The following is a 20625-nucleotide window of genomic DNA, read 5'->3' on the forward strand; positions in this document are numbered from 1 at the left end:
TGCCTGGGTGGCTCAGTCGTTAAGCATCTGCCTTCAGCTCAGGTCATGATCCCAGGGTCCTGGGATCGAGCCCCATGTCTGGCTCCCTGCTCAGTGGGAAGCCTGCTTCTCCCTCTCCCACTCCCCTCGCTTGTGTTCCCTCTATCACTGTCTCTCTTTCTGTCAAATAAATAAATAAAATATTTTAAATATTAAATAAAATAGGCTAACATATGCATATCATTCTTGACCAAGTTTCTCCTTTTAAGCTGCTCTGGTGTAGCATCTGAAGAACACCCAAGTACCCAGATGCACAATACAATGTGAAACTAGACTGTCCCTAGAGCCTCTTAAGGGGCTTAATGGATCCCACCACTCCATGAAAAAAGTATAAGGAGTCCTTGCTGCCAACCTGGAGTATAGATATGAAAATTGGAGTTCCAGAAGCTTTTTGGGTCAAAGGTGCTTCAATAATAAAACTTAAAATGTGACATTGGCTTAGTGAAGACAATCAAGTTATGGTAACAAAAACTCAAATATTACAGGAAAACATTTACCAATTTAAGTAATTATAGATATAGGAAACAAACCATGTGATAAACACGGCTCTAGATGAAGGGGAAATTTTTCATGAAGTTGATGTGATGAGATGTTCTTTGCCACTTTCAACAAAGTTCTACAAGATAAATATGAAATTAGACTGAAGGTAGATGGCAAAAAGGTGGAAAGAAAAACAACTTCGATAAAGTAAGCTTTTTTTTGCCTGAGGTGTAAAATTCAAATTAACTGAGAGACACATTTTTGTGCCTCTCAGGGATGAGAGGGCCGAGGTGAAGTTTTAAGCAATGGAAACAAAGCATCACCTTAACAAGATAGAAAGCAAAGGTACCAAGTCATTTATAAGCACTTTTCAAGTTCTCTCTAAAACAGTGAGACCCAAGCCACTAATAAAGGTCAGATAAAGTGTTACATTCACAACCAAGTATACTCTTCACATAATATCAGGGTGAGGGGATGGGGTTTGAGAGAGATATTGAGAGAGGGGTTTAGAGAGATAGATACTGAGGGAGAGATAGAGGGAGAAAGAGGGAGAGAAGTAGAACACAGAAGACAGTAAAATATAAGACTTCAGGCTTAAAAATTATGCCTATCCAAACTCTTTGGCTATACTTACTCATACAATAAATCTCCAAATTTGCAAAAGTTCAAAAATTTGATAAAATTTTTTGTTGGCAATTGTGAGGGAAATTGGTCTTATTCTCATACTATTTATATTGTTAATTAGTATAGCTATATTGTATATGCCCTCTGACTCAAAAGTTCTATTTGTAGGAATTTATACCACAGTAACACCATTACAGGAACAGAAAGACTTGTGTATACAAATGTCAAGTGCTACATTGTTTTGTAGAAAGCATTCTAAGTGGCCTAAGGTTCATGTACAAAAATTTTAACTAAATTATGGCACATTCTTAAAAATGGAATACTATGTAATTGTCTAAATAATGAGACAGACCACAGGTACTGATATAAAACAAAACTTCATAGCATCCTTATTTTATTTTGTTTTTTTTTCTTAAGATTGCTTTACTTATTTGAGAGAGAGAGAGAGATTGAGCGAGAGCGAGTGGGGAGAGGTGCAGAGGGAGAGGTAGAGGGGAGAAAATCTCAAGTAGACTCCCCGCTGAGCACAGATCCCAATGTGGGACTCCATCTCACGCCCCTGAGATCATGATCTGAGCCAAAATCAAGAGTAAGGTGCTTAGCCAACTGAGCGACCCAGGTGCCCCAAGCATCTTTAGTTTACAAAAGCATCTTAAGGACTACATAAACACATACGTACATATTTTTCTATGCAGAAAAATTACATACCACATTACTTCTCTGAAATGGGATTTGGACTTACTTCAAATCCTTTGAGAACTGGATTTTGTTTTTACAATTAATAGCTTTACATAACAAAAATTCAGCAAGGTAATATAAAGAAAAAAAAACACTGGCAGCATTAAAACTTTTCTTCAGCAAAAACAAAAACAAACAAAAAAACATAATAGGAAATGTGGCAAGGATAACAAAGAAATAGGGATGATTTCAATACAGCAGTTAACAGCATAGTCAAACTCAGGAAGCAGGTTGGATGGGACATCCATTTTCCTGGTAACTTGACTTCTATGGAAAGAATTCAGTTAAGAGCAGCTACTAAAATAGAGCAATAGTTCTCAAAGTGTGGTCCATGGATCAGCAGCATCAGCATTAACTGGGACCCTGTAATAAATGGAAATCCTCAGGCCTTACTCTAAGTCTACTTAATTAAAAACTTTGAAATGTGGTGTCCAACAATCTCAGTTTTAACAAGTCCTCTAAGAAACTCTGGTGCATGATAAAGTTTGTAAACCACTATAAGGGAACATAATGATTAAGAATAAAGGATTTGACTTCTAGTTTCAGCCCCAATATATAAAGAGCTTGAAAGATATTACTTGCTTCTGTACAATAAGAGCTGAACAAACTAAAAATGAACCTTCTCTTGTACCAGTCAGAAAACAGAGATCACAGGGCAAGCCATTATGCTGAAATCTGGAAAAAAAAAAGGAAAATACAGATAAGCACAGCTGAGCTCAGATTACCAGGAACATAAGCCACAGGAACTATAAACTGGTAGGAGCCCTTAAAAGTAACTTTGATGAATTATTGGAGTTGGGATGTAGATTAGAGGAAGAGTGAGAAACTCCTGCAAACTGCAGTCTTGAGGGGCATCCACACTTCTGTGGGTTTTATTCCTGGGAACCCTTGCACATTCTCATGGTAAAGGACCAAGAAAATCCCTCATATTTCTGGTAGTGGTGGTGGTAGGGGTGAAGAGAAGTAACCATTTAAAATATGCTCAGAGAATCCTCAATTATAAAGACTCATTAAAAAAAAAAAAAGACTCATTCAGCAAAAGAAAAGAGTTTTTTAGAGCCTTAACCAATGTGGGGAAAGAGAAATTACCCAACTCTTTCTCTTCTAGCCTTTCTGTCTCACCTAAGGTGGGGTGGGGAAGGTGAAGAACCTTTGTGAAGGTCACAGCTCAGGGACAGAGACCCACAAAAGACTGAAACAGAACCACAGGGTTATAGAATGCTGGCCTTTGGCTAAACTTCACAATTACATCAGTGGTGCTCCAGTATAATAACAGTGGACTATATTTGAAAGAGCTGTCAATCCTAGACTTTGTTTAAGAAGGAGTTGTTAGGGGAAGCCAAAGAAAACAGATGAGAAAAAACAAGGACACTAGAGCAAACTGAAGCCTCAGACACCTAAAGCTACAGCAAACAATGCACACAGCCTGACTTCTTACCAAATTAATGAAACCTCATGCTAAAAGCCTATTCAGCTCAGTTCCCATTACCTGATACACCATGTCCAGCTTTCAATAAAAATTTGCAAGGCACACTAAAAGGCAAGGAAAAAACACAGGCTGAAGAAACAGAGCATGCATCAAAACCAGCATAAGATATGGCAGAGATTTCAGAATCATCAGACTGGGAACTTATAATAATAATAATAATTAATAAGTTATGAGCTCTAATAAAAAATATACAACATTCAAGAACAGATGGGTAGGGGCGCCTGGGTGGCTCAGTCGTTAAGCGTCTGCCTTCGGCTCAGGTCATGATCCCAGGGTCCTGGGATCGAGCCCCGCATCGGGCTCCCTGCTCCGCGGGAAGCCTGCTTCTCCCTCTCCCACTCCCCCTGCTTGTGTTCCTGCTCTCGCTGTCTCTCTCTCTGTCAAATAAATAAATAAAATCTTAAAAAAAAAAAAAAAAAAGAACAGATGGGTAATGCAAGCAGAAACATAGAAACTGTAAGAATCAAAAATAAATATAAAAATAAAAATACTGTAATGGAAATAAAGACTTCCTCTGATGGGCTCATCAATAGACTAGATATATCTGAGAAAAGAATCAGTGAGCTAGAGGACATGTCATTAGAAACTTCCCAAGCTAAAATGCAAATATTAAAAAATCCAAACTCAATAGAATATTCAATAACTGTGAGACAATTTTAAATGGTATAATAAACACATTAGAGAATAAATGAGAATAAAAAAATAATATTTTTTTGAAATAATAATGGTGTGAATTTTCCAAAATTAATGAAAGACACAAAACCATAGTTCCTGGAAACCCAGAGAACACTAAGCAGAATAAATACTGTAAAATCTATATTTAGGCTTATCATATTCAAACTGCAGAAAACCAAACACAAAGCGAAAACCTTAAAAGTGGCAAGAGGAAAAAAAATTCTTATCTAAAGAGGAAGAAGGAAAACAATTATATTAAACTTTAAACTTTTAATTAGAAATTATGCAAGAAAAAAGAGAGCGGTGTGAAATATTTAATATTTTAAAAGAAAGAAAAAAAACCCCACACCAGATAGAATTCTACATCTGGTGAAATTATTTTTCAAAGGTAAAGGAAAAATAGACTTTTCAAATAGACAAAAAAGGTGAGAATTCATTGACTGTAGAACTTCCCCAAAAAAAAATATTAAAAGAAGTTCTTCAGGAAGAAGAAAAATTACATAGGCCAGAAACTTAGATCTGTATAACAAAAAAGAATCATACATAGAATAAATGAAGGTAAAATAAAATCTTTCATTTTACTTATACTTTATTGAGATAATAAATAACTTATTTTTCAAAATAATAGCAATGCTTTGGGTAATTACAGCATATGGATAAGTGAAACAATGATAGCAGTGCTTTAAGATATGTGAGGCAAGAATTGGAATAACTCTTATAAGGCCTTGCACTATACCAATGAGGCAGCATAGTGTATTCGAGAGTGGACTTAGACTGGTTGTAAATATATATTGCAAACTATAAAAAAAAACACCTGAAAATAGGGGCGCCTGGGTGGCTCAGTCGTTAAGCGTCTGCCTTCGGCTCAGGTCATGGTCCCAGGGTCCTGGGATCGAGCCCCGCATCGGGCTCCCTGCTCTGCGGGAAGCCTGCTTCTCCCTCTCCCACGCCCCCTGCTTGTGTTCCCTCTCTCGCTGTGTCTCTCTCTGTCAAATAAATAAAATCTTAAAAAAAAAAACAACCTGAAAATATAAAAAGGAAGTATAATTAATATGCTAAGATAAAAGAAAAATGGAATAAAAAAATGTTTCATTGAAACAAGAGGAGAAAAAATAAAGAACAAGTATAAAACTAGAAAAGTTACAAATATGGTAGATATTTAATAAACTACATCAATAATTACTTTAAAAGTAAATGGTCTAAATATACCAATTAAAAGAGAGATCATCAGCATGCATGAAAGAAGAACCAACTATATGTTGTCTATAAGAAACCCACTTTAAATATAAAGACAGATACATAAAAAGTAAAAAGATGAGTATTGTAATAGCGCTGTATGGTGACATGGTGGCTATACTTGTGATCATGGCATAATGTATAAACTTGTTGAATTACAGTGCTGTACACCCGAAAGTAATGTTACATTGTGGGTCAATTATACCTCAATTTAATAAACAAAACAAGCAAATATTTCAAAAAAGAAAAAGAAAAACAAAAAAGGAAAGGAAAGCAAAGAAATGGAGAAAGACATAACAATCCTTAATGTTTATGCATATAACAACAGAGGATCAAAAACACAGGCAAAAACTGAGAGAGCCATAAGGATAAATAGACAAATCCACTATTTTTTAAAAATTTTAATTCACTTAATTAACATATAATATATTATTGGTTTCAGAGGTACAGGTCAGTGATTCATCAGTCTTATATAATACTCAGTGCTTATTACATCACATGCCCTCCTTAATGTCCATCACCCAGTTACCCCATCCCTCCACTCCTCTCCCCTCCAGCAACCCTCAGTTTGTTTCCTATGATTAAGGGTCTCTTACAGTTTGTCTCCCTTTCTGGTTTTGTCTTGTTTTATTTTTTCCTCTCTTCCCCTATGATCTTCTGTTTTGTTTCTTAAATTCCACATATCAGTGAGATCATATGATAAATGTCTTCCTCTGATTGACTTTTTTCACTTATCATAATACTCTCTAGTACCATCCACGTCATTGCAAATGATAAGATTTCAATTTTTTATGGCTGCATAATGTTCCATTGTGTGTGTGTGTATATATACATATATATGTATATATATGTATGTATACCACCTCTTCTTTATCCATTCATCTGTCGATGGACATCTGGGCTCTTTACATAGTTTGGCTCTTGTGAACATTGCTGCTATAAACATGGGGGTGCAGGTGCTCTTTCAGATCACTACATTTGCATCTTTGCGGTAAATATCCAGTAGTGCAATTGCTAGGTCGTAGGGTAGCTCTATTGTCAACTTTCTGAGGAACCTCCATACTGTTTTCCAGAGTGGCTGCATCAGCTTGCATTCCCACCAAAAGATAGGAGGGTTCCCCTTTCTCTGCATCCTCGCCAACATCTGTTGTTTCCTGACTTGTTAATTTTAGCCATTCTGACAGGTGTGAGGTGGTATCTAATTGTTGTTTTGATTTGTATTTCCCTGATGCTGAGTGATGTTGAGCATTTTTTTTCATGTGTCTGTTGGCCATTTGGATGTTCTTCTTTGGAGAAATGTCTGTTCATGTCTTCTGCCCATTTCTTGATTGGGTTATTTGTTCTTTGGGTGTTGAGTTTGATAAGTTCTTTATAGATTTTGGATATTAGTCCAAATACATTTTCTCAACTCACATGGAATATTTACTAATAAAGACCCTATTATGGGCCATAAAACACACTTAAACAAATTTAAAAGAATAGAAGTCATACAGAGTACATTGTCAGACCACAATGGGATTAAACTGGAAATCAATACTTGGAAAATCCCAAAATATTTGGAGATTATTAACACGCTACTAAATAACATGCATGTCAAAAAAGATTCAAGAGAAATTTTAAAATATTTGCACTAACTAAAATTTAAAATACAATAATGACAAGCACAAAAATCTGTGTTTATAGGGAAATTTACTGCATTAAATACATATATTAGAAAAAAAAAGAAAGACCTATCAATAATCTAAGCTTCCATTTGAGGAATCTAGAGAAGGAAGAACTATTTATGCCCAAAGCAAAAGAGAAAAACAGCAAAAATTAGAGCATAAATAAATAAATAAAATTAAACAGGAAAACAATAAAGTCTACAAAATCAAAGCTGGTTCTTTGAAAAGATAAATAAAATTCATAAACTTCTAGCAGGTTTACTAAAAAACAAGAATAAAACACAAATTACTAATATGAGAAATGAGAGAAGCCATTACTACTGTTGCCATGGACACTGAAAAGATAATAAATGAATATTATGAACAAATGAATATCTATGCCCCCAAATTTGATAACTTAGGTGAAATAGAATAATTTCTTGAAAGATACAAACTGCCGAAACTCACATGGGGAAAAAATCAATAAATCTACTAAATGAGATGCATTAGCAAAAATCTTTGAAAAAAGAAAGCACCAGACCCAGATGGTTTCACTAGTGAATTCTACTACATATTAAAAAAAACAAAATTATACCAATTCTCTACAATCTCTTCCAGAAAATAGATGCAGAAGGAATACTACTCATAACCTATTCTATGAAGCCAATGTGACTTTAACACCAAAACTGGATAAAGTCTTACAAGAAAAAAAAAAAAAAAATACTGCAGGGATGCCTGAGTGGTTCAGTTGGTTAAGTGTCCAACTCTTGATTTTGGCTCAGGTCATGATCTCAGGGTTGTGAGATGGACCCCCACCACAGGCTCCGTGCTGAATGTAAAGCTTGCTTATGCTGCAGTTGTATATTTCTTGTGAATGCAGCTGTAAAAATCCTCAACAAAATATTAGCAAATCAAATACAACAATGTATAAAAGGAATTACACACTACAACCAAGCGAGATTTACTTCTGGCAATGCAAGAATGGTTCAACATTTTAAAATCAATTAATGTAACCCACTACATCAACTGACTAAAGGAAAAAAAATTCATCTGATCACATCTATTGGTGCAGAAAAAGCATTTGATGAAATCTGACACTCATTCATGATAAAAAGTCTCTCCAAACTAGAACTAGAGAATTCCTCAACTTAATAAAGCACATCCTCAATAAACCTACAGCTAACATAAATAATTCTCCCATGTAGGTATTCCTACTAATTTATATGAATACCCCCTCAAGAAAAGGGAGCAAACTCCTCATTTTTTAGGCTAGACTGTGCATAGTGACTTCTGTCCAGGAGTGTAGATGATGCAAAGGAGAAAAAAATAGTGATTTTACAGTAGAGAAACCTGAGAAACATTATCTAGGCCAAGTAATCTAGGAAAATATTATCAGTCATAACTCATCTTGATAGTATATATATGTTTGATATGATGTAATTATAATGACTTTACATCTGTCGTCTTCTTTTGAATTACAAGTAACTTTAGTCTTATCATAAGAAAAAGAAATCAGACAAATCCCATTTGAGGGACATTCTACAAAATACCTGATCGGTATCCCTCAAAACCGTCTAGGTCATCAAAAACAAGGTAAGTTTGAGAAACTGCTACCGCCAAGAAAAGTCCAAAGAAACAAGATAGTTAATGTAATATGGTATATCCCAAATGGGATCCTGCAACAAAAATATTAAAAAGTACATTAAATAAAAACTACAGAAATCTAAGCAAACTGTAGACAGGTTATTAATAATGTATCAATATGATTCATTAATTATAACAAGTATCTCATATATTAGTAATAAGGGGAAATGGGCATAGGATATATGAGAACTCCCTTACCATCATCTCAATTTTTCAGTAAACCTAAAAGTGTTATAAAAAAATATGTTCTATTAAAGAAAGGGTGAAAGATCAATTTTGAGTTCTAGTTTATAATTTCCCATTTGAGACTATAAGTTACTTCATTTCTTGGAGCCTCGATTTTCTTCAGAAGATATATTTTATAGAGTTACTGTGCAGATTAAATGCTATGTGGAGCTTTTAGTAGAATGCCTGGCACATGATAAAAACACAAAAGAAAGATAATTATTACTATAGCCAAAAAGAATAATATATGAGTCATCTAGGGCTTCTTATAAATAGAGTTTTGTGATGCACTTGGTATAAGAGCAATTCCACGGCATTGGGGCTCCGATTTTAAAACATTCTTTATTACATTATTGTTATTATTATTATTCATTGATTATCCACTTTTATTTTGGTGTAACTTAGATACAAATTACAATTCCGTTCTTTGGATTTGGGTTGTAATAACTTTAGAACTGAGGTAATTGAATTTCATTATAAAGACACTCTCAGCAGTAAATTTTTCCATTGGCTAGAATGGCACACTTGCCTATCTGTAGTCTGAGTCTTATAACCTATATTAGATATTCTATTCTATAACCTTTATTATAATAGATGGAAACTTTATTGGACAAGTTACTAGTCATGATGAAGAATATGGTGAAAATAATTAAAGAATGATGAGTTTCATATTTTTTGTTGTCTGGGATATATATATATATAATTTATTTTATATTATATTTTATATTTAATTATATATATATGAAATAAACAGTTAGAAAATAGTTAAGACACCTAATTAGTAACTTAGTAGGATTCACTCCTGTATGTGATCATGAAATGACATGTTGAACACCATATATCTGGCAAAACTTGATCAATCTTCTCCCTGAATCTATTTTAGGCAATTCTCAGTAATCTACACTATCTTCTCAGCCTGGCCATTTATCTGGGGTATTGAAAGCATAAATAAATTTCCAGTTCACAAGTATTTTAAACAAAACTGAGATCAATGTAGACCCACTGTTAGAAGCAACAACTTCTGGCAGCCAATATTCTGCAAATAACTGGTTCTGAGCTGAGATTATTGCAGCCAATATATTAGAAGAAACTAGGAGCTTTGTGAGCCACTTTGAAAAATAGTCTTTCACAATCAAGAAATTTGCTCCAGATTGCACCTGCAAAAATCGATATTGACTCTTGTATAAAGCTTCTTGAACCCTTAGCATGGAAGAATCAATGTCTTTGGCTGATTATGTATAGTAGCATGACACACAATATACAGTTAATTCAATAATAAGCATTAATTCCAGGTCAGCAGACATTCATCAGCTAATGCTCTCATGAAAACAATTCTCAGATGTGCTGCATAAAGCATGGCCAGAATAATCTGAGGGTCACTGTTGGAAATAAAAAATACAATTTCCATTATATTGTTCCTTTATAGAGAGAAAATGTATTCATGCATTTAATTACTCATTATAGATGTGTTAGTGTTTTCTATATTCAAGTCATGTTGTAAGGTAATAAAGCCAGAATATAAATCCCAATGCCTATTCTTTAGGAGCCATGATATATATGTTATATAATATAGTGTTATATATAATGTTATATATGTAGTGTTTATATATGTAGTGTTATATATGTAGTGTTATATATATATATTACCATATATAGTATATGTATATCAATCACTGCATTGTGCCTACTCATTTTGAAATATACCACATTCTCCTCCATTATTTATAATAATGCTCTTATACATAAAATTCTCTAAAGAAACTCAAGGTAACCGGAAATATCATTAAATATGTGTTCAATTAGAAATAACTGCTATACTAAAATAAACAACATTGTACATTATTTGTCTAATGAGATTCAGTTTAAGAAGCTAAAGTTCCTTGAAGTCTGGGAAATAAATGCATTAGCCACAAACACAGCCTACTTCTCCTCAACATTCTGGAAGAAAAGCATTTTACTAATTTGGTGGAAAAGACTCAACATGACTGATATTGCTTGCTGAAGTCTAAAGCCATTTGGTTGAGAAGATAGTCCAAGGAATGAACAGAACCAAAAGTCTTGTGGAAAAATAAGAACTCAACTTTGGATCTGGCTCACAAACAGCTTATTTTATTTATTTACTAATGACTGGATTAAAGAGTGAAATGTTCCTCAGAAACAATTACAAAGTTACAGAATTCCTACCCAATTTAGAGACGCAAAATAGATATGAGAGTGACCAGAGATCATCTAGGAGCAGAACTGCTGTTAATTTTGCAGCCAATGGCACTGAGGCTCTAAGAACAGATACAAAGAAATGATGCTCTGGAAAGAAAGGGGGGACAAATTCCTGTTACCCACAAGATGGATGAATGTCCCTGCCTGAAGTGAGATCTTTAGCTTTGTGGTTTATCTTCCACCCCTCATGCCTCTGTCAACATAAATGGTAATTTCAATAACTCTAAGTCTCCTTCAATGGCCCACATCAAGGGTAGTTTGGGGAGTATGCAACTTCTGATTCTGCACTTGAATATGAATAGAGATTTTTCTTCAGATTTTTCTATACATAAGAAGGTAATGTAAGCTGTTAAACAAGCCAAATTGCTTTCAAACTATATCTTTGGTCCAAAAGCAATTCTGCTTCTGCATGCAAGTTATTTTTGAATTCAAATTCCTTCCTCAATTTGTTGTCTATCATTTCACATCTCTTGATCGATGGGAACCTGGTGTGGATTGGACAACATGCGCCACTGCTATGGACCTTCCTGGACACCAGCACCAGCTCGGCCTCACAGAGCTTGTTTCACGATCTCTCCTTCAGCCTTCATCTGCTGTGGCATGGCTCAGTAGGTGTTTTATCAAAAGTGTAAATTCCAGCAACACTTTGACACTGGGACCCTCAAAAAATCCAATTAAAGAAATATATCAATCTAAGATCCAGTAAAAGTTGACCATACTGAAAAAGTGGGTTATAAAAATCCTCTAACACCTACCTTCTAAAATTAATTCTCATTTATGATCAAAACATGAGCATTTGGCATTACTCTTCTAGACAAGAAGTCATAAGTGCAACCACAGACCCCTACATCATATGTACAATGATGTAATTCGAGCGTGAGTTTATAATTTTAGAAGATTTCAGAAGTTTGCCATGCATTGTAATGACATTATCTCAGAGTTGGTAGGCAATCTTCCTGAACGTCTTTTTTTTTTCCAATTTATTTATTTTTATTATGTTATGTTAATCACCATACATTACATCATTAGTTTTTGATGTAGTGTTCCATGATTCATTGGTTGTGTATAACACGCAGTGCTCCATTCAGTATGTGCCCTCTTTAATACCCATCACAAGGCTAACCCATCCCCCCACCCCCCTCCCCTCTAGAACCTTCCTGAATATCTTAAAGACAGTTTTTTTTCTGTCACTTTGTTTGTTATTTTATTGTGTATCAAGTTCTAATATAAATAAAACAAAACTCAGACTATAAAATGAATCATATTAATTCTCTGTAAAGCACTATGATAAGGCTAGTGGTTATAAGCTTGGGCTAGCATTCCTGGAGGAACATGTTCTAACTCACTTTATGGTCACAACCACTATGTAAGTAGGTGGAATTCTTATCCCCAATTTAAGAATGAGGATCCACAGACAGGTCAGGTAACTCAATGGTAAAGTGGGACTTAACCCCCATGAATTCATATTTTTATACTTTATATTTTATACTTTATATTTTGTGTAAAAGTGTACTATATCCTTTGAACAGGCACTCAGAATCTAAATATTTTCCCCAATAAGGAAAAAAAAAAAAAACCTTAAGATTTCTCTTGACCATTCCTTATTGTTGTCTAAAGATAGTCTTAGAAGAAAATATTATAAATTGCCACTTCAATAATTATTTATTAAAAAATAATAATCATTTTTTATCTTGGCCATGGTGGAACATTCTTGAGACACTGCAGGATCCTAAAGCATCTTTCTCCAGCCCTTCTGCTGTAATACATATCCTGGGCTCACTGTGCATAAACAAATCATGCTGGTTCAGTTAAACAGCACTGACAGATCATGATCTTCATTTTGGTAGGCAGATTTGAAATAAGATGCTTTCTTATTTCAGTATCCGCACAGTGCTTACTGCATTCTTAAATTTATACAGGGTGATACGCTGAGCTATAGTAATTCTAAAAGTAGTATGGCAGTTCTACTTTCTTTCATTCTAGGAAACAGAGTAATCTTTCTAAAACAAGGTCAGATTATTTCATACTTCCCCAAACCCTACAGAAGCTTCCAATTTTAATAAATCCAAAGCCCTTTCTATGGTGGCAAGATCCAGGATGGTGTGGCCTCCAATCACAATTCTGACCTAATCAACTCTTATATCCCCTGTGCTCTCTCCAGCTATGCCTGCTTTCTTGCTTTTTCTTGATTTATCATGCTTTCTTCTATCTCAAGGCCTTTATACTTGCTGTCCCTCTCTCTGGAACACCCATTCCTCAGCTCTCCTCATACCCTAGAGCTTTCTACTCAAATGTTACATCCTTAAAGAATACTCCACTGATCACTCTGTTTAAAATAGCACCATTTACTTCTATATATAGACTGTTCCTTTGTCCTGTTTCTTTTGCTTCAAAAATTTTGTAACTATTTGATGAATATATTTAATTCATTTTATTATCTGTCTCCTGCACTATAATGTGAGCTTCAAAAAAGCAGGAAGTTATGCACTGCTTTCCTCTCAGGTCCCGTAAGAGAGAGAGTGACACATTATAGGCATTTACTAAGTATTTGTTGTATGAATAAATAAAATAATGAGTTAATGAAAAAAAAAACTGTTCTGCACATTTCCTAAAACACTATCTTTAATTTCTGTTGACCATGACTTATCAGCCACATGTTATGGATAGAACTTGTGTTTGATGTTACTCCTTTTGTTAATGCAATATATAAATATAGAGTCATGCATCCTCACTTATCAAGGCCTTTTTAATGTGAAACTTGAACCATTCAAGAGGCTTTGTGTAAAATCGCACAGAAAAGACAAAATCATAATTTGTAGTCTATGCTATCCACAAATTGCAGTGCTCAAATGGATATTAAAACTCTGTAATCTAAGTAGCAAAGACTTTTGCAGACGACTGTTCTTTTTATGAAATTTAAATCTTCGAACAATGACTGATAGTACAGAGGGAAATTAGCCTTCCCAAGATTTCGTAAGTTCATCAAAAGCTTTATTCCTTAATGAGCAATGGCAATGAAAAAAAGTTCTTCTTGTGGCAGAAGTCTAAAGACATTTTTTAGAATAAAATGTTTTACTCTTAGGTGTCTGTATGATTCCCTTTAAAAGAGAATAAAACCCTTTCAATATCTGACTGTCAAAGGATGAGCTCATCAGAATAAAACTTTTCTAAGATTTTCCAAAATAACCATTAAACTCTAGTAACTTCTAGGGTAAATGCAACAGCTGGACCCGGTGACATTATGATGATTTTATTCTCTCACTCTCTCAAAATATTTTAGGGATCACAAAAAATTATTCTTAAAGTCCTTGTCCATGTCCTCAGTTTTACTAGATTATAAGCTCTGTGAGGGCAGGGACCTTCAGTGTCCTGCTCTGCACTGAATCTCCAGCACAAACATGGTGCCTATGTGAAGTTATGGGTAAAATAGTAATATGTCTTTACTTCCTTGTAAGTGATCTTTCTTTTTGTCAAAGGCATACATAGATATGGCAATGTGGATATAGCTAGAGTGTATTATGCTAAGCAAAATAAGTCAGTCAGAGAAAGACAAATACCATGATCTCACTTACATGTGGAATTTAAGAAACAAAACAGATGAACATAGGGGAACGAACAAACAAACAAACAGAGAGGCAAACCAGGAGACAGACTTTTAACCAGAGAATAAACTGAGGGGTGCTTGAGGGGAGGTGCGTGGGAATAGGTTAAATAGGTGATGGGTATTATGGAGGGCACTTGTGATGAGCACTGGGTGTTTAAGTGATGAATCACTATATTTTACACCTGAAACTAATATTATACTGTATGTTAACTAACTAGAATTTCAATAAAAACTTGCAAAAATACAGTTTATTCATGAGTAAATACAATAAGAAAAGAACTAATGCTTAGTTTTTACTTTTAAAAATAGATGTTGAAGTTTACATTAAAAATCAAACAGGCATAGAGGGAAGACCATGGGAAGACACAAGAAGATGGCCATCTACAGCCAAGAAGAGAGGCCTGGAGCAGCCACCACCTTCCCTCACAGCCCTTGGAAGGAGCCCACCTTGCTATCAACACCTTGCTCTTAGACTTCCAGCCTCCAGAACTGTGAGACAACAAATTTCTGTTGTTTAAGCCTCCTGATTTGCAGTCCTTTGTGTTGGCAGCCCTAACCAATAAAGTATTTTTGAACAAGGTAAAGAATAAATAATAATAATAATAATAATAATATTTCTAAAAGTCAAACCTAAAAAATTAGATAAACTACATTTATTTGAAAAAAAAATCAAGAATCAAGGACAACGTAGCAAATTAACTTTATGTCAGAAGAATAGATTTGGAAGATAATTAAAAGTAGATTAACTAAACTCCCTAGATGACCTAATAAATGTTGTTGATTCTAGCAAAGGAGATGTGTGATCTAGACTTTCATAGAGGTTTCTGGAACGGAGATAAGGTCTGTCCATCTGGATGGACCAGAAAGTCAGCACTGAGAATCTCCTCAACTCATTTCCTTTGTCATTTCTGGTCAGTATCAAAGAGCCATTTGAATGCAGGGCTAACACCTAGAGACCTCTTGCCATCCAATATTGCCTGTACTGAATAGCTACTTCAACTGTTCAACTAATCCTACTACTGACTGGTGTCCACGCATCACCCAGAGAAGTGGAATGTGTACCCTGAGATCTTGGTGAGTCCCATCTGAACTGCCCACATGGGCATCTAACTTCAATGTCCCAAGACACTTCTAGGTTAAGAAAGATGGAGTCCTGGATGATCGTGAGGATTATGGCAACGTGGAAGAGAAACCTGAATCTTCAGGATCTGGTAAAGACCAGAGAGCAAGAAAGTCTGCCACCAGTATATCTCACATGGAGAAGGGACTAAAAGTATTTCTTGAATATTCAGGGCATATTTCCTTTTTGTGACATTTAACTCACAATTTATATATACAAGTTGGTATAAATATATATAACATTTTTATTTTATATTCCATCTTGTAAAAATGTTTTAAGGTGGCTGTTAACAACTGTGTTTTATGTTGACTAAATATGTACATATATAGTGTTACCTACCTTAATTAAGCAAAAAGGATAAATATAATTTTTAGACTTAAATTAAGCCTGTAATACAGCTGGATTTTACAATTCTGAATATAAAATAAATAAAACTATGCCTTTTTTCCCAAGCAGAGGAAAAAACTATATATCCAGTATGTCCTACCTTTCCCATATATTGGCATTATAATTAGATAATATCACAAACTTTTTCCTCTCCAAACATTTTTTTCTTAATACCTGGTGCCATTAAGGTGGCCAAATCACAAAAACTACTCTTTGGCTCTGCTTCATTGTTCATATCCTCCATCAATCATAAAACATATATTGACCACCTCTTTTTCATAAGGCACTAGGAGAGATGTGGAAGAAATTCTGCTTTGAAGAACAGAATAAACATGTTGTATAAAAGTTGTTTTTATTATTTTAATATATAATGCTTAAATGACAGAATAAGAAAGTAATCTGATTGCTGGCAGTTACTGCATTATTTATATGACTGCCATTAAAATGTGAATTTAAAAAATACAATGGCAAGCTAATGTGAACAAAGGTAACCTAGTGAGGCCTTAGAAACCCTCCTGCTTGGTTAAAATGAAAAAAAGAAAACAATGTGCTTTTATTTTATGTAAAATGCAGTAATCCCAGTATTCCATCTTCTCATGGAGAAATTCATTAAAATCACAATTTTGATACCTACTTATTAAACCTGAATGTACATGATCACCATTTCAATGCACAGTCTTCATAGATACACTGCATGCTAGGATATAATACACTGTGTGTCCTATTTTCCTAACCTAGTAACCTCAGAGGTTATGAATCATTTCTACTCAACAGTTTTATCTAATATGTCAGAGAAAAATCAGGGAGAAATGTAAGGGGTGGGAGCAGTAGGTATATGTCCAAAATAGTGTTGAACACTTTGTAGACATTTTTTTATATAGCTTATATATACTAAAGTACATTGGATCTTGGACTTCTCAGCAACTTTCTCTCAGTTCCTCCAGTAACTTTTATAAATTTATTTTGCAGCTTTGCTCTTTTTCTCTCTGCATGCTGATTTCCCAGCTGTTTGATCTTCTGCTATTATTTATTTCAAAAGCATCTAAGCTTAAAATGATATAACTAGTCACAAAACTGAGTGCCAGGGCACTAATGTACACTCTCGGTTATTTAAGAGGCCAATAACCTTCATTCTCGTAAGAGGATACTGATCATATATGAAAGTATAAGAGTTCTGCCATTTTTACTCATCACTTCCTATATTGGACAGATAAAATTATTACTATAAAATTATTAAAATAAAAGCCATTGTCATGCCTTTGTGCTAACTTTTTATTTTCAGAAAGACACATAATAGCATTAGTCATTTCATTTTGATCAAACACAGCGCTACATTGTGCAAACTGCTCTGATCTAACATATGACCCATGCTCCTTGCCACAATGAAATAGGTGTTCGAGTGTTTACAGAGATTGTAAAGCAGCCACTCAGGATAAGTATTCTTTGTCTTTTCTTTGCTTTCTCATTTGAGTACAAAATTCTTTGGTTTAAAACAAAAAACACTGAAAAATTTATGAAGTGCTTCCTGTCTAAGGTGTTAAACATAAAATCTTCCTCATAATTACCTCCTGGATTTCCACTTTTTCTGTACATTTATTTCTAACAAAAATGTTCTTTGGTATCATTGTGACCTCTCCATTGATCCACTTAATATTTTCCCTTTAAGCCAATCATTTCATTTCTAACCGAATAGAAACCAACGTGAATTATTTCCAGAATGCTTCTGTTAGCAACTGAGAAATCTTTGTCTATACTTTCTATTTCATTTGCCTCTGTTTAATCACAGTACCAGGTTATTGGAAACAGTGGGATTGAATATTACTTCTGGAGAAAATCATACCCTCTTATACACTGGCTCCCCATAAATCCATACTTGGGTTTAATCATTGTGCATAAGCTTAAACATGGAGACAACTTGCTTTCAAGTTCCAGTTGTAATCTTGAGATGTATGACTTGATTCAGAACTGAATTACAGGCGTTAGAGATGTTACACCCGGGAGCCACCTGAGTATTCCAGCCATGGTCAACCCCATCACGTCCTTCGATATAGTCACGGACAGTGAGCCCTTGGGACAAAGTTCCAGAGACAGCAGAGAACTTTCATGCTCTGAGCACTGGGGAGAAAGGATTTAGTTTTAAAGGTTCCTGCTTTCACAGGATTATTCCAGGATTTCTGTGTCAGGGTGGTGATTTCACACGCCGTGATGGCACTGGTGGCAAGTCGATTTATGGGGAGAAGTTTGATGAGAATTTCATCCTGAAGCACACAGGTCCTGGCATCTTGTCCATGGCAAATGCTGGACCCATCACAGACAGTTCCCAGTTTTTCCTCTGCACTGACAAGACTGAATGGTAGAATGGCAAGCATGTGGTCTTTGGCAAAGTGAAAGACAACATGAATATTATGGAAGCAATGGAGAGCTTTGGGTCCAGGAATGGCAAGACCAGCAAGAAGATCACCATTGCTGACTGTGGACAAATCTAATAAATTTGACTTGTGTTTTATCTTAACTACTAGACCATTCCTTCTATAGCTCAGGAGAGCACCCCTTTACCCCCATCTGCTCAAAATACCCTATAATCTTTGTGCTCTTGCTGCAGTTCTATGGGTTCCATATTTTTCTTATTACTTTCCAAGTCCAGCTGGATTGCAGAGCTGTTAATGGTTATGAAATACTAAACAACAATAACAAAAAAAGAACTTAGTTACTAACCTGAAAAATTGGAAATGATATCTGTCTCTTAGAAATGCAAAATTTTAATTGAAATATCAATGATGGAGGCATAAATTCATTTTTCTCATCTCAGATTCCATCCAGGAAACACATTTTTGGTGAATGCTTAAAACCTGTTTAACATTTCATGATCCCACCCTCAACACAAAAATCCAACCCAAATCCAGACATCACAGTTGTTTGTTTCTAAAAATCCCACAGCACTGAACTTGATCTTTATTCCAAGCTGATGCTATCAAGAACCCCCTAACAGAAATCTCCAGGAAGGAATGGAAGCATGGTCACATCTCTTCTCTACCTGGGTGGCACTGGTACATCTCTGAGGTCAGGTCCATGCGATTAATTCAATTAGCTAGTAATGATGGCTAAAATCATAATAGTAAATCTTATAATAGATTCAAAATTTACTGAAGAATTGCATCTTTTTAACAAGACTGTAAAATATAAATATTGATCCTCAAAAAAATTAGATGCCAGCAACACAATCAGAACAAAATAAAACGGACACTGACTTAAACTTGTATGGTAAAATTTGAATATGACAGAAAAATTAAGACTTCATGATAAAATTAAGATCAGCAATTTGTGACTTGGGAAAATTGATCTTGTTAAAATTAATGGCTACACTTGAAAATGCATATGTCACAATCTATAATCTATACAATTAGAATCTGAAAAAACTAAAGAATGAAATTTTCACTACATAATTTACATGCAAACTAATAGATCCCAATAAAATTAATTCATTAAAGTTAAAATAACAGCGAAAAATAATTGTGAACATTTACGAGCACATGATAGAAAATTAATCAAGGAATTTTTTTGAAATTTTTACATTTGTCAGATTTTTTACTGAATTGTTGGTACACATAAATATGTAGCCAAAATATTTGAGAAGTTAAATGTCAATGTGAAATGTTGGAGGGGAAAAAAAAAACCAAAACACAAAAACTGATACTCTATAGAAGTTGTAGAATATAATGGTTAAAAGCTCAAACTCTGATGTAAAATGATTCTGATTCTAAATCTTTGCTCTACCAAATGTGTGACCTTAAGCAATTATTTAATTGTTCTAATCCTCATTTTTTTTCTTTTTTTCAATCCTCAGTTTTTTTTCTTTTTTTTTTTTTATTTTATTTTACTATGTTAGGTTAGTCACCATACAATGCATCATTAGTTTTTGATGTAGTGATCCACGATCCATTGTTTTCGTATAACACCCAGTGCTCCATGCAGTACATGCCCTCCTTAATACCCATCACCAGGCTAATCCATCCCCCCACCCCGCCTCCCCTCTAAAACCCTGTTTGTTTCTCAGAGTCCATAGTCTCTCATGGTTCATCTCTCTCTCCGATTTCCCCCCCTTCATTTTCCCTTCCATCTCCTAATGTCCTCCATGCTATTCCTTATGTTCCACAAATAAGTGAAACCATATGATAATTGACTTTCTCTGCTTGACTTATTTCACTTAGCATAATCTCCTCCAGTCCCATCCATGTTGATGTAAAAGTTGGGTATTCATCCTCAGTTTTTTTCATCTGCAATATGGCAATGATATATTATTGCCCATCCCACACTGTTGTTGTAAATATTAAATGGCATACTAGAGATAAAATGCACAATGTTGCATTGGGTACATAATGAGCTTGCTACTTGGTTAAATGGACTGTTACCATTAGACGCGAAATTTATTAACTGCCTGTCTTTCCACGTTAAATTTTTTAATATAATCAATCTTTCTTCTACTGTCTCTAACAAAGGCTTCTCT

General features: G+C 34.7%; 1 protein-coding gene and 1 pseudogene across 2 annotated transcripts in view; one reads left to right on the top strand and one right to left on the bottom strand.

Moving 5' to 3' along the window:
* Positions 1 to 20625, bottom strand: part of LRP1B (LDL receptor related protein 1B) — a 1832840-nt gene that overhangs the window by 369884 nt on the left and 1442331 nt on the right. The window lies entirely within an intron of this gene.
* LOC118518815 (peptidyl-prolyl cis-trans isomerase A pseudogene) lies at positions 18142 to 18692 on the top strand (annotated as a pseudogene).

The sequence above is a fragment of the Halichoerus grypus genome, chromosome 4 (genome assembly GCF_964656455.1).
Source record: "Halichoerus grypus chromosome 4, mHalGry1.hap1.1, whole genome shotgun sequence".
Lineage (NCBI taxonomy): Eukaryota > Metazoa > Chordata > Mammalia > Carnivora > Phocidae > Halichoerus > Halichoerus grypus.